Source organism: Thunnus maccoyii, chromosome 8 (genome assembly GCF_910596095.1).
Source record: "Thunnus maccoyii chromosome 8, fThuMac1.1, whole genome shotgun sequence".
Lineage (NCBI taxonomy): Eukaryota > Metazoa > Chordata > Actinopteri > Scombriformes > Scombridae > Thunnus > Thunnus maccoyii.
In genome coordinates, this window is record NC_056540.1 from 22150255 (window position 1) to 22164903 (window position 14649).

General features: G+C 40.9%; 2 long non-coding RNA genes across 2 annotated transcripts in view; both read left to right on the plus strand.

Moving 5' to 3' along the window:
* LOC121901421 overlaps positions 1 to 14649 on the plus strand; it is a 158998-nt gene that overhangs the window by 120048 nt on the left and 24301 nt on the right. The window contains exon 2 of the long non-coding RNA XR_006097286.1: positions 11607 to 11723. This is a non-coding gene — a long non-coding RNA (uncharacterized LOC121901421). The remainder of the gene's footprint in view (positions 1 to 11606; positions 11724 to 14649) is intronic.
* On the plus strand, positions 3458 to 11198 carry LOC121901422. The gene is made up of 2 exons (XR_006097287.1): positions 3458 to 10215; positions 10867 to 11198. It is a non-coding gene; the product is annotated as an uncharacterized LOC121901422 (long non-coding RNA).

The window sequence follows — 14649 nt, forward strand, 5'->3', positions numbered from 1 at the left end:
GGATGAGGCCTTTGTGGCAATGCTTAGCCCCCCTCCTGTGGACCTCAGCTGGGCTCCTATTCCCAGCCGTATGATTCATGAGCACTGGAGCTCTCCTCTGACCCGGGCAGGCCTGCAGCCCAAACCATCAGGTAGGACTCAAAACAGTTGCCCTCTCCGCAATTAATGAGCTAAAGAAGCAGAGGGCAACCACCACCGCCACCGCCTTCCCTCTTTTGTTCTCTCATTTAAAAGCCTGCATTCATAGCTGGTCTGAATAAGATCTTGTTACCAAAGAGCACATATCAACAAGAAGGGAAAAAATGCCACAGTATGGTGATCTTGCTAAAAGCGCCACTGTTCATACTCAGACATAAACCGCCGCAGGCTTACCAGTAGGAGTACATAGTCAAACCAATCAGATTTAGGGCTAGATGCCACAAGTAAAGTGGTGCACTTAGTACATCTTGGCCACTATCTCTTCAAGAGCATCTTGAATATTTAATCATGGCTCAATTTTACATACAAGCTTTTAAAATATGTGATATTTATTTCATGGGGACAGAATGCATAAAAGCCACAGAAATTGAGCCCTGTTGCATCTTCCCTCTTTTAAAAATGCACTTATATTGAGCAGCACTCTCTCTGTTTGTGCCCCAAGTTACTTTTACTACTATCTCCAAATAAAAAAAAAAGTCCGTAGTAAAAGCAGGAAAAAGTACATAAGAAAGTGAGATATTAGAGGAAAGGATTTGGAAACGTCTGAAAAATGAAAACCATTGCAGGTGAAGCCCATAAATTTTAACAATATTTTTAAACAATACAGCTTCACACGTATAGAAAGAAAAAATATCTACACAGGCACTACACTTAAACACAAGTGTCACTCAGCAGCACCGGCAACACAAAAAAAGGCACAAGAGCAGCACGAAATAAAACAGTGCCGCAAAAAGATACATGGAAATCTAACATCCATGGGTGGTTCACAAGAGCATGTAAGGAAAATGATAGCATTGCACATAAATCCCCCTCAACTACCCACCCACTCAGTCTACACCCCTGAAAAAAGCGCCCTTTCAGCACATATTCATAAAGATTCTCTAATGGCTTCCAGAGGGACGAGGGGGCCTTCTCCTCAGACAGAGACATTTCACAGGCCCACAGGCAGAGCAGAGAAGAGCCAAGAGAAAAATATCAAGTCAGAGAGAGAGAGAGAGAGAGAGAAAGGAAAAAAGTGAAAGAGAGACAGAAGGAGAAAAAAAAAGAGAGAGAGAGGGATGTCTTCATCATGAGTGGAATAGAAATGATGTCCCACTGGGGTGGGTCTATTAGTGAGCCTTTACATACAAAGGCAACCTAACCAACTTCCAAGCGTGGCAGCAATGCAAAGCCCCAGATTACTATGGCAGGGAGATTAAGGTTGTTGAGGAAAACACACTTCTTGTAATACAGCAGATAGATGCTCACAGAATGGGGTTGGCGATATCGCCCTAAAATAAGATGATATTGTAGGGGATTAGAGCTGCAATGATTAGTCCAACTACTCAATTGACAGAAAATAAATCGGCTATTAATCAGCTATTTTGATAAATGATTAATCCTTATAAATGCCAAACATTTCCTGGTTGCAGCTTCTCGCTTCCACACTAGCAAAGTCACTGTTTTCAGAACCAGCTCCTCCACAGTGGTGCTAGAGACATTATTACTTTTACTTTAAACCATGCTTGTATGATAAGATAATTTCTTTATGACATTAAAAATGATGCCGATATTGTGAACTTAATGGTACAACTATTCACACTTCTGGACTGCTTGAACAATGTGTTCGACGGCAGAAAGGACAATCATCCAAAGCATGTACTTCGATGAAGGTTATACTGATGACAGACCTGTAAAAGTGTTCAAACCATACAAATTTACAGCAGGACTTTGACTGACATTCTAGGGGCACAATTAGGCTCAGTTCAACTATGGACCATGGACCAATTACGGTGAGCCTTTAGTTCAAGTGCATTTACCATTTCTGCCTCAGCGCTGGGAATCAGAAGTAGGTCATTAATGATTCCTCATGAACAAAATCCTCTACTCAACATGGTGCTCATTAAAATTGCATTGGGATGGTACCATTTTCACTTATTAGCTTAATTGTCAGGTCATGTAGATTGGACAGATGACAGTGAAGGTGTCTATGCCAAAGGACATGTTAGTTTCAGTCAGCCACCGCTGATATAGAGTATAAGCCATCAATCGCTGAACATGATTCATACGTCATACGTATATACGGGCCAAATTAAGCTACAGACAAATTAAACGGGCTTGCTCATAAATTATAGGACGGAGACGGGGGCACCCTATGTATCATTGCCATGTTAGTCATCAATCACTGCGAGGTTGGATCTCTTAACTTCCCATCTCATGGAGAACTGCGAGGGTTATTCTCTCATCTACTCTTTCATTGTCCCTTCACCCTAAGATGAAAGTGAGGCTTCACAGGCGAGCTGACTGCTGAAGTATCTGCTAACCTCACAGTCTAACTAACCTCAGTCTTGCTTCATTGCACTGCTTAATTTCTGATTGAACATTTGAACACGCTGCTTTATCCTAATAAGCTCTTCAGAGTAAGTAATAAGAAATCTTTAAGAACTAAGCAGGAAATACTGTTGTCTTTTAGGCTTATAAAAGGACAAATAGATATGTGTGCATCGTGTGTATACTTGTGGGTTTGTAGTTAAAGCATTTATTTTACTTTATTTTACATAATAACAAGCCCATAGTCCCTTCTTTCAAGGTCCACCCTTAACATGGCAATCAGTGACTATTTTCATTATCTATTCATGTGCCAACTATTTTCTTGATTAATCATTTAGTCTTCAAAATGTCAAATAATTATGAAAAAATGTCCATTACAATTTCTCAGAGCCAAAGGCTAGGTCTTCATATTAATAGTTTTGCCTCACCAACAATCAAAGTTCTAGTGTATTTGATTCTTCAGTCATATAGTGTATCTATAATCTCAGTCAATATCACTTTCTCTGTTTCACTTTGAAAACATATAACAAGTGTAAGGAATATAAGAACTCATATAATGAAACTACAATATATTATTTGAGATTCAAATGTGGCCTTTATAGTAGTGGTAGATGACATTTCCCTTTACATGAGCACAGTTTGTTTGCTGTAGATCCTACTGTAGATTCTGCACATCCTACACAGTTAGTCAATGTTGAAATCCCAACCATTTTGCCCATTGGGCCAATAATTGCTTTGCTGTAGACATATTGGACATGTACATGACAGAGCAAGCAGCACCTTGTTATAACAACATTTTTACCATGTTCCACAGTCCTGACTGACATATTTTTGGAGGAGACACTTGACACAGGCTCTTCACATTTCTTGCTGTCTTCAAAACCTGGAACCATTTTTAGGCAAACGCCCTAAGAGGACTTTTAATACCAGTGGTTAAGTTAAGATTTAATGCCAACAAAGTGTGTGTCATCTCAGTAAAAGGTGGATATCTCACTAAATGTGTATTATGTTCTCTCATTCAGTTACAACAGGGCACTGGGTGCTTTATTCATTAGAAGCCATTACTTTGATTAGACACTTATTATTATTTAGAAAAAAAAACAACCTGTGCACCCCCAAAAAACACACATCAATAAACAGGTGTCATTCAACATATTTCTTATTCATCACATCGATTCACATCTTCAAAATGATTGGCATCATTAAAAACCTTAATGGCTTATTTACAAGATGCCAGCACATGTCCGCAAATGACCATATCATGCAATTCTCCTGTGGTTGAAAAACAAAAATCAATGATGAAAATTAGCTCCATTCAGTGATGTCAGACACCAACAGAGATGTGACTGAAGGCCACAAATAAGATGATTCTGCCAAGACAATTTCAACAATAACAAGGGAATCGTCAGTAAATGACACTTCTGGTATTCTTGACTGTCATGTTGTTATCTGTATCTAAATGCTGTTGCTCCAATCCTTTAAAGTGGCTCTAAACCATCACACATATGTAGTTTACTCACTTACAGCCTGCATCACATGCAGCAAATACAGCTGATTAAGAATATGGAAAGCCTTTTAAAAGATAACCTATTTTTATTTGAATCTCAAAGAGTGACATTTAAAAGGAAAACTGATAAAGAGCGATGAAACGTGGACTCTACTGTCCTGAAGACAGCGGCAGTGATTAAACATTCAGATATTAAACTGAGGTCATGCACTGCTACAAAGAGTAAGAACCCCTGAGAAACGAGAAAATATTCTACACCTTGTACCTTATCAAAAGAGATGAGCAGAATGAGACTGCATTTATTGTTATACTATGTATGTCTGGAAAAAAAAAAAACTTTTATCGTAAAGCTTTGAAATAAGCCCAACACAAAGTAAGAGGCCAACTTTCTTGCTTTAGCAGTAACAACAAAGCCATCACAGGTGCTATACTCCATGCTCTCTTAAACCAGCACAATGGCTCTCCAAAAATATAAAAGGGAGGAAGTGAGAGGGCTGTGCTCCATGCTTCTCAGGTGAACAGCTGGACTGTGGAATATTTGGCGGGCAGAAAGTATGAGGCACAGCTGGCTTTTAAGAGGAAGAGCTCCCCTGGAGCCTCTGGGAGGTCACAGCCTGCTAGGCCGTGAAGCGTTGCTCGGCAGGAGCCGTGTGTAAAGGCAGAAGGCCTGTGCCACTGTGTGCAGATGTTCCCCCCGCTCTGCTGGCTGCTTCAAAACACACACAACACACACACACACACAATGCACGAACCTTGGTGCAGAGATGATTTAACACATAGCAGGAACACTTAACACACACCTTCACTGACACATATACATAAACACAGGCGTCGCACACATTCATACATGCTGTACACACATATTCCCTCTCTATACACTGTCTGCACCACTACATCACTTTCTTGTGTCCTCCATAGCAACGAGCACCACCTCGGTGTTCCTGAGTGGTACCGCTGGAAACAATAAAGTAGGCTTTAAATGAGCTCTCCAAGGTCTAAAATACTCAAACAAATGTAAGAAGGTGCCCCTCAAATGCAGCAGCAAACTGCTCCTCCTCACTTCATAACAGAGCAGCTTCTATTCATTACCCACAGGTAAAGCCGAGTTACAGGACAAACTAAAGGTGAAAATAGCTCAAGGCTCCAACCTTCAACCCCCTCAGTGCTATATCTTATTATGTATGTCTCTCACACTGCGCCACATTTGAATAGCATGCCACAACAAACACAATCAATAACACAAAAAACGTCCTTCCTTTAATTCCTGAGCTTTATGCATTTATCGACCTCAGTGCTCTTCTGGGATGTATACATGAGGGACAGACCATGCTCTCCACGGCAAAGTGAGCCAATGTTTGCGGTATCATTACAAAATAACTCGTTCAAGAATGTCAGTCAAAGTCGTGCGTTATGGGAGATTTATTTCAGGTAGAACGTGTGGCATGAGAGATGGCACCATAGGATAGGTGCAGTCATGAGACACCAGCATCAGCAGTCTACTGACAGTGATGAACAGAGAAAAAGACAGTATGAGTGGCAGGCCCTAGTGAGGGACAGTACTCCGCTCAGCAACCTCTTCCGCACCGTCTGTCCACCCCGACAAACCCTTGCAAACCCAAGAGACAAATCCTGCTGCTGACACCAATGGACAAGCACATCTGGCAACCAGGGTCCACTGGGGTCTACAGTGACAGCCCCAATCAGCCACTTGATATTCACTGTGCTGACTTCCCATCCTCTCACTCTGATGCCAGACACAGGAGGAAAGAGAGAAAAAGAGAGAAGGGGGCAACCTTTCAACAGGAAATCAAATATTAATCAGCCCAATCAGGCACATCTCCGTATAACTGCAGTCTGACACTGATATCCAATCAATCAGTCAGAAAACCTAAATATGGATGGATTACCTTGAGTTCAACAAAAGAACAATAGGAGTTTTAGACTGAATGATGACAAGGGGACCATAAATATTAATGCCTCAGTGGAGTGCTGATAAGTGTTTCCAGAATTGTGTCATTTTAGAACTAAATCTCAGCTCATCAGCATGTGTGTAACGCCGAAACACGTGAACGCTTCGGTACAGTATCAAAGTAGCAATGGTTGTTTGCAGTGTTAAAACCTGTACTGATATGACAGCACTGGTTGTTTTATATGTATTGTTAGTTCTATTGCCCTTTCATTAATTATGTACCAGAAACTGGCCAAAGGCTATATTGTTGTCTGCAGTGAAAATTAAATATTGATAAAGCTCCAGCTTTCACCCCAGATTTCATTGTGTTAACAAATATGTTTTGTTTGCAAAACAATTTGAATTTAATAATTCATCAAAAGGGGGAGAGGCCATTATCATTCAGTATGAGCCCTGTGCGGGCTCCAGATGTCAGGGATCATGTCCTCTCACTGACGATACATGCAAAGTCTGTGCCCTCTTTTATACATTATTGAAAGCAAATTCTGCAAGGTGGGTTTAGACATGGGCACAGGGACTGATACAAAACATGTATAGAGGTGACCTGAGACTGTCTGTCAGGAAGAAATCGTGACAGAACTACAAAGACGTATTTACACACATTCTGTGTGATCATGGTTTTCATTTCAATACACCGAAGAGGGATTTGGTACATGCAGTATGTTTTAAACTAAAGAAAGAGCTTGTAATTAATCCTGACCAAATTAACAACCATTTTGTAAACTACAAGCTTTCATTGTGCAGTACATGATGTATTCTTTAGCTTTAAACCCTTAAGATGAAGATGAAATGAACTCACCACAAATACTGGATGTTTAAAGGTTAAAAACTCACAGGGCCACAAATCCAGGCTACAGAGAGATCATAGCGTCCCAGCGGGCTATAACATTAGTCACCAGCTTCATGTTGGTCATAAATCTAACGGAGCTGCATCTTGACTCCGCCTGGGAACATGAATGTAATCCTTAAAACTGAAATTATTCTTTATTTGTCATCATGGGCTGAAAGGAGGATGAAAACAGGCGATTACAACCTTAACCTGCCACATCCAAACCCTGTTGACCACTCCGTCAGCCCCCGGTAACAAAGCTTGACTTGACATTCTGTTAGCAGCGGTGTGGGGGCTGCAAAATAGAGGGGAAGTGGTGGCTGATAGGCGTGACGGAGAAGAGAAAGAGAGAGAGACAAGGGACGCCTGTTTGGGATTTACAGCGGCGGCGTGCTCACCTAGCAGCTGACCGTACTGCTTCACAGGTCAGCCGTTCTAACCGGACTCCATTAATACGCCAGTCCACCTTGTGGCACACTTTATGCTCCAGCGCATCCACCGCCTTAGGGACAACTTCACTGGCACTTTACTCTAGAACAAAGTAAGAAAGGAGGAGGCCATGGGTCCAGGAACAAAGAAACCCTCTGAAAATAGAGGAGGGGTAAGAAAGTCACACAGAAAGTTTGAAGAGTAGTTTTCTCACTGTAGACTTATATACTTTACTGTATAGAGCTGCAGATATAGTGAACTTGCACAACTTCAAATGTCAAAGTTTTTTTCTTTTTTTACTTAGTTTTTTGCTTTAGAGTTGACTCAAGTTCATCTGATATACCAGGTTCTACTTTTTTGGCCCCATGGCCTGAAGCACACTTTGGGGACAAGCACAGACATCATGGTATAAATGTGTTTTATGGCCAGGCAGCTGCCGGGGGCAGGCTGTTTTTTATGCTTTCTGGCCGAGTACAACATGGCCACCTGCTTGGTGTAAAACCCTCACTGCTATGCTGGGCTTTATGGGCACGTTCCGCAACTAAACAAAGATATACAAGGACGTGTGCGGAAAGAGCTGCCTGCTGCATATGGTGTGCACTTAAGCAATTCATTGGTGCCATCAGCATCGGAGGGAGCAAATCCTCTGCTCCTTGTGGCTTCCAGAGCACCATGGGACCTGAGTGATATTGCTTGGTTCATGAACCCACTGATGAATTACTTTCCTCTACAAGTCTGCGTTTCCCTTAGGCATGACTGTATGTGTCACTCTTCTGACAACTCTGTTTTCCTAAGCTCCAGAAAGCCCGCTGATTATCCTGAGACACTGTATGGAGATACTGCAACTGGGTGGGGATTCACAGATGATCACCCCTAGGATTCATAGAAGTGAGCTTGTGTGCGGGCTGCGGAGGGAGGTGAGTGGCACTCAACCACCTGCTCTTCTGATAAACAAGTTCATGTATGAGGAAGGGAGAAAATGATTATTAGAAGGATTTTCAGAGTGTCATCCCTCCCTCTCTCTCACTATCTCACTTTTACAACTACGAGTGGCAGAACAAAATTACTCCCCGCCAGTGAATAATAAGGAAGTTTATGAAACGTGACGAATGCGACGGCGCTCTACATGAAATACCAATGAGGGAGGCGCCCCAGCGTAGCAAATGCTACATCCTAATATCAACAGTCACCTTGTGTTACTCCCTCTACTCCCCAGAAGGACACACCATGGTGAGAGTATGAACACATAATGCAGGGACACTGACAAACCCAGCGCTGGCATGTGGGCACGTACAGGCGGCATGCCACCACAGCGGGCTGGCACCAGGATGGGCACAGTGGAGGACAAGAGGGGAGGAAGTGTTGTCATACATCGTCTCAGTGTCGGGGGTAGGAATGCTGGCAGTGTCACCTGTGTGCTGACATGCTGTGTGCATATTCGGTCGCAGTGGGGGTCAGAGAAAGTGTGTACATGACTCAGATACAGTTGTCACTCAGTGTATGAGTGAGTCGAATTAGACACCAATTAACACTGAGAAACTAGCTTGGTGTGATGCTCTTGAATGAATGTGTGAACCTGAAACTAGTGCTGAAACAATTAATGAATTCAATTATGAACAGAAAATGAATTGACAGTTGACGTTTTGTTTCGTTTAAACCATTAAATGTTATTTGCAGCGTCCTGTTTTGGATTTGGTTTGCTTTTCTCAGTTTTATAGTATTTTAAATCTAAAGGATAGGTTCAGATTTTTGTCAAGTCTATTTTAAAACAAGACTCACACGGCCATATGCATGTCGAGAGAGTTATTGGTGGCTGTCATCATTCTTCCTCGCCACACTGGATGTGAAGACATCATTTCCTTTCAATGTAAGTGATGGGGGACAAAATCAATAGCCCTCACCCTGTGCAAAATTGCGTTTTAAAGTTCAGCTGAAGCTAATATGAGGCTTCAACTGTCTGAGTTACACAAATCATGTGGGCATCTTCCAAAGTCACAGTCTTTTTTTTTATAGGAGTAAATTTTCCTCCTCGTTCGTCTGCTGAGCTGCAGCGGAGGGATAGAAACACAAAGAGCTCTTTGGCTAAACTTTGGAAAGCGTTTTTGCACAGAATGAGGTGACAAAACGTGAACCTCTCCTTTAATAGCTTTGGGTAGCGCTGAGCAAACATTCTGTTCAATTATTATTGTTCACAGTGGAATCACATTGTGATACGATCATATTATTGTTTTCCATATAAATGAATCTAAACAAATTATATTTAAAATTAAAAGCATTAGTAATTGAAGGTTTTATTGTCTACATCTGAAGACATTTGTATTACAGTACAGTGGAACATGTTTCTCTGCTCATGATATTAGGGCCGTATATCAGTTGAAAGGTTTTGCTAGTTTAAGTACCGATACAAAAACCCCACTTTGAGGAACTACTGTGTATTTTTTTCTACAAAACACCTTTTTCTTTATACAGTGTATAAAACAAAAGCCACATTTCTTAAATGTTTAATGTTTAAACACAAGCAGCCTAAAAGTGGCAACAATATGGTTTCTATCATAAACTGTGATCAAGAATAAGAAAGAACAGTGTGAATCTGAGCATTTATTGCTCACTTTCTGTTTGTGATTGTCTGTCATTTAGATTGGCCCTTAAAACACACTGAGATTCATCAGTATTGTTAAAATATGATGATTAATATTGTGATATTGATTCCGACCACATTGCTCAGCCCTACCTTTGGGTTTTTTGTATCGCTGGTTTTTCAAATCATTTGAAATCTCCATTGTTTATATCCATGTTCACTAGCTAGCATCCTTATTCTTCTGTGCCTTTTGCTAGCACATTTCTTGGCATGTTTCTGAAACACCTGCATTGCTCAATAGCACCATAGAGAATGTGAAGTTGATGGCAACATCGTATTGAATTTTGGGAATGCGTCATGTTGTGAGGATGGTGAAGATGGCTGCCTTTCTGATGGTGAGTTGATTACTTTGAACAACATTCCTGCATCGATTAAAGTGTTTAACGTGGGATGCTGATAGTAAGTGAAGTCCACTGAGCAGTTTAAAGCAAGGCTGTAAGCTAAAGTTACTACAGTGAAGTTGACAGTTCAGAGATAGTAGAGCTGATGCAAGCTGAGCTAATGCTATGATGATATGAATAATGTGCTTTTTAAATATGTTTTGCACAGTTAACCCCTGTTAATAAATATGTTGCACCAGTTTGGACCCAGAGCTTCATTCTGAACCTGTAACACACTCAAGCTAACTGGCTAAGAGCTTTAGCGTTAGCGTTAGCGCTAATCCTAGTAACTGCTTGTTAGTAACTCATACTTGCTGCCTTTTTGTCTCACAGTAACATTTTTTTTGTCCAGCAGTTTACTCTCAATTCACATCCATCAATGTTATACAATCCACCAGATTGCTATTGCCTCCTAAAAATATGACGTTCTTAAATGTTTGTGATCTGACACTTACTGTTGATCAGCAGTTATATAACTGAACATTACTTATATACTTAATATATTTTAGAATATATTTCCTCATGCACAGTTACTACCCTGTATACATGAAATATGTAATATTAAAACTTTGGAACATCTTGTGTTATATTTTTGTGCACCGACAGGCCTGCAGCCCGCAGTGAATGGCAGAGCTGCATCACAGTGAGTGATGAAGACCACAGCAGCAACATGGGACGCCTGAAGAGAGTGAAGCTTGATGCAGGACTGAAACAGAAGCTGCAGGACATCCAACAACTGTTCCATAGATGAATATCATCCTCTCAGTCTGCCCAGCCAGGAGAGACAGCGTGATGGCGCCTGTGTTGGTGTGTTGATGGGAACATTAGATTGCTCAGTTGTTTCAGAGAAAAGCATCCAGGGACTGGGCTGTGGCTGCTGGATATTAGTGTAGTCCTTCACATGCTCCTTTTGTAAAATAAAGATTTATTCTATACAATTCTGATGTGATGTTTTATTCTTTCATATTATATAATACCTGTACTTATGTTTTAAATGTGACATATAGAACTTATGAGTACAGTTTTGTGTAAACATGGTTGCAGAGTTTTCAACAATTTACTAAAAAATATCCAATGCTGTTTGTGGAAGTGTCCACATCAACCAAATAATCCATGTAATAATAATCCATGATGACAAGTCTGCTGGCCTTTAATATTGTTACACTACATTACATTCAAACAATTAAATGTATAATATAGGGTTTACATTTCACATTAATACTGAAAAAATGAAGAGAGGAATCACAGCCAGGTCTGCTCAGATAACAAGTACAATAATAAAATATGAATATTTATGATTTCTGTGAATGTTCAGACTTCTGTTCATCTATACATTTCTTTCAAAGACCGACAGAGTGGATATGAACAGCAGAGGGTCTGCTGTCAAGGTTGGAGGTGTTTTCATCTACTGTAGCACAGACTGCTTCTGTCGATACAATCAAGAGCTACAACAAGAGCTCAATGTAAGTATATGTGACCACTGAAATACCAAAGATAACTAACTTTCCTCCTTTGTTCAGTGTGATGTTACTGTCACTTTGCAATAAACTTCGCTAAAGTTCAGATTATTATTGTTCTTCACGCTGAACAGTCACTTCATTGCCGTCTGACCTTTGACTGTCTAGTAAGTGTTTTATTTTGTTTGGTTTAATAATTGAGCCAAAAAGAGGAGTGGCACCTTATCTTTGTGCTCTCGCAGTTTGCCGACTTGTGAATTAGCAGATCACTCAGCTGCACCCGGCCACTGCAGAACTGTTTATGAGCTTCTGCGGATTTGTAACTTTTAAATTATTTAAGCATTTAACCAACTTTTTTGCCAAACAAAACAAAAGGTAAGCAGGCAACCACCGTAGCACCGTAGCAGGTGCAAGATGGTGCCCCCGTCCCAACATGCAACACGGCTTGACGTACCTTTACATTGTCTATTAGTGGTCAAAAACTCCATGGGGTACCATTAAATGATTAATTAGGAAAAACAACAACAACAAAATAAATATAGATGAATTAATAATGAAAATAATCATTACTTGCTACCCCACAGTGAAGGAATGAACTGGCTGACCTCAGTTTATTTAGCTAGCTCACTACTGACATATAACACTTTAGTGTTTTGCATCATCCTGTAGGTTTGTCTCCAGGTTACGGCGGCTCCTGTTCATCCATTCTGTCCCTTCACACTCCTCCACAGCTGAGTGACAAAAGTCTCTCCTGAGTGAAATCATGCGTTTCCCTCTTGCCTTTATCTCTGATGGCCATTCCCACTACCTCGCGGGTCATTATTTGCTGCCGGGCGCGACAAAGATGAAGTCTACTTTGTTTGCTCGCTCGCACTCTTTAAACCTTTCAGTGCAAAATGAGTTGTTATGTTTCAACTAGAGCATTATTAATAATCACTGGTTAAAACGCCGAGCTGAAAAATAAACTGTTAGGAGGCCTGAATGGAATACCCTCTATTTTTTATGAGTGTTTGTGTGTGTGTGTGTGTGTGTGTGTATTTGTGCGCATGCATGCAAGTTTGTATTTGTGGGGTCAACCCTTTTATCCTCATCTTTCAGGAGAGAGTGTGTGAGTGTTTGTGTGTTTCTGCATTTTCCGCAGGGACTATTTCAGTTGAGGGCAAAGAACACAGAGAAACTTTGAAAGAGCTTTTATGTACTTTTGAGTGAAATGATCCTAAGAAAGGCTTTTTATAAAAAAAAAAAAAAAAAAAAAGAAAACAACTTTTTTATTCAAGCTCCCACATCCAGAAGGGCACTTACTCAATTACCAAGCTCCATTCCTCCCTTTCTACATCCATCAATCCCTCCTCTATTCTTAGTCCTGCATCTGTGTAGTGTGTAGAGGCATTGCCACGGGCTAAGAGCATGAGCTTAGTAGTAGAGCAATGTAGGGCATGTCAGTGAGTATACAGTGAGTCAGCCATTTGTAACCACTTTTTGGCCATATTGTGAGACTTCAAAAGATCATGCAACCAGAAACAAAAAGGCAGCATACTTGATTACTAATCTCGCTAATGTTGACTGTTTTTGAAGGAAAAGTTTATTGACCTTGAACTTTTTCTGGATGAATAAGTTTTGACTTTTGAAGTTGTTCAAAAAGACAACAAAAGAATGTACTTTGATATCGTACATTGGATAAAGTAAAATAGGGCATATACAGATAAGGCTGATTCTCTATGACAAGCTAACTGAATGAGAGGTAAACTCATTCTGTCGCCCTCACTTTCGCATCTCAGCTCTCTTTTAACTACAGCCTTGTCACTCAGTAGCCTGAAAGGCAAGACCTCACGCAGGTTGGACAGATAAAAGTCTCCTCACTTCATTGCTGTTTGACATTTTACCTCCCAGAAAAGTTTCAGCCTCTCTTATCCTCCCTTTCTTTCACTCCTTCCATCTCTCTCTCTCTCATACACACACTCCTCTCGATGTGAGTCCATCTCCTCTCCTCCTGTCCATCTGCCAGGCAAAATGGAGCCTCAGACAAAGGAGACGGAGGCTAACTCAGTGATCTGAATCAAATGGCAAAGAGGAGGAGGGGAGCAGAGGAAAAGAGGAGTGATGGGTGCCAGGGAGAGAGCAAGGGAGATGTGGGAGACAGAGAGGTTGGATGGTGAAGGGAGGCATGAGGGGCTAGATGTGAATTTTTTCTGACAGGTTGAAGTCTCCTCTGAGCTGACCCTCTCCCTGCTGGGAGCCATGTCTCCTGGATGTGGGTGGGGTGAGGCAGGATGGAGAAAAGTAGATATAAAAAGGAGCAATGAACTGTGATCGTGGAAATGCCATGTTGAATAGTATCGACGGTGATCAAGAGTAAGCATGTAGTATATTCATTTGACCAATAACAAAACCAAAACTCTCGTCTGGAAACTATCAGTAATACATTTTCCAGGTTAGATTAATACCACCGTCACTCAGTGTCAAACAGCATTATTGGACATAGTGTTCCTATCCAGCACTTGAAGTAAAGTGACATAGAAGACACAGCTGCTGTCTGGTTCATTTTAAAATTTCATGTACTGAAAAAAAGTGTATTGATTTGTAAGTAGTAACACTGCGGCGGGGCACACTGGACAAACACAATGACAAGTGACTCCAGGGTTGAAGAAGGAAGAAAAAAAAAAAAAAGAGGGCAGATGATTGGTTTGAATGTCTGGGGAGGATGTCTGAAATATGTAAGTCAGATGGCTCAAGACTCTCACATGACTAACACTGAATGTTGAACAAGGCAAAAAGAAAATACAGCAGAGACATTGATTTGAGTTTATTTCTGGGCCGAAACAATCGAGTCAATCAACAGAAAACCAATGTGGAACTCTTTGTGATTCATTATTTTAATCATTCATCAAACAAAACAGACAAGCGTCTTTTTGTTTATGAATGTTGGCCAAAC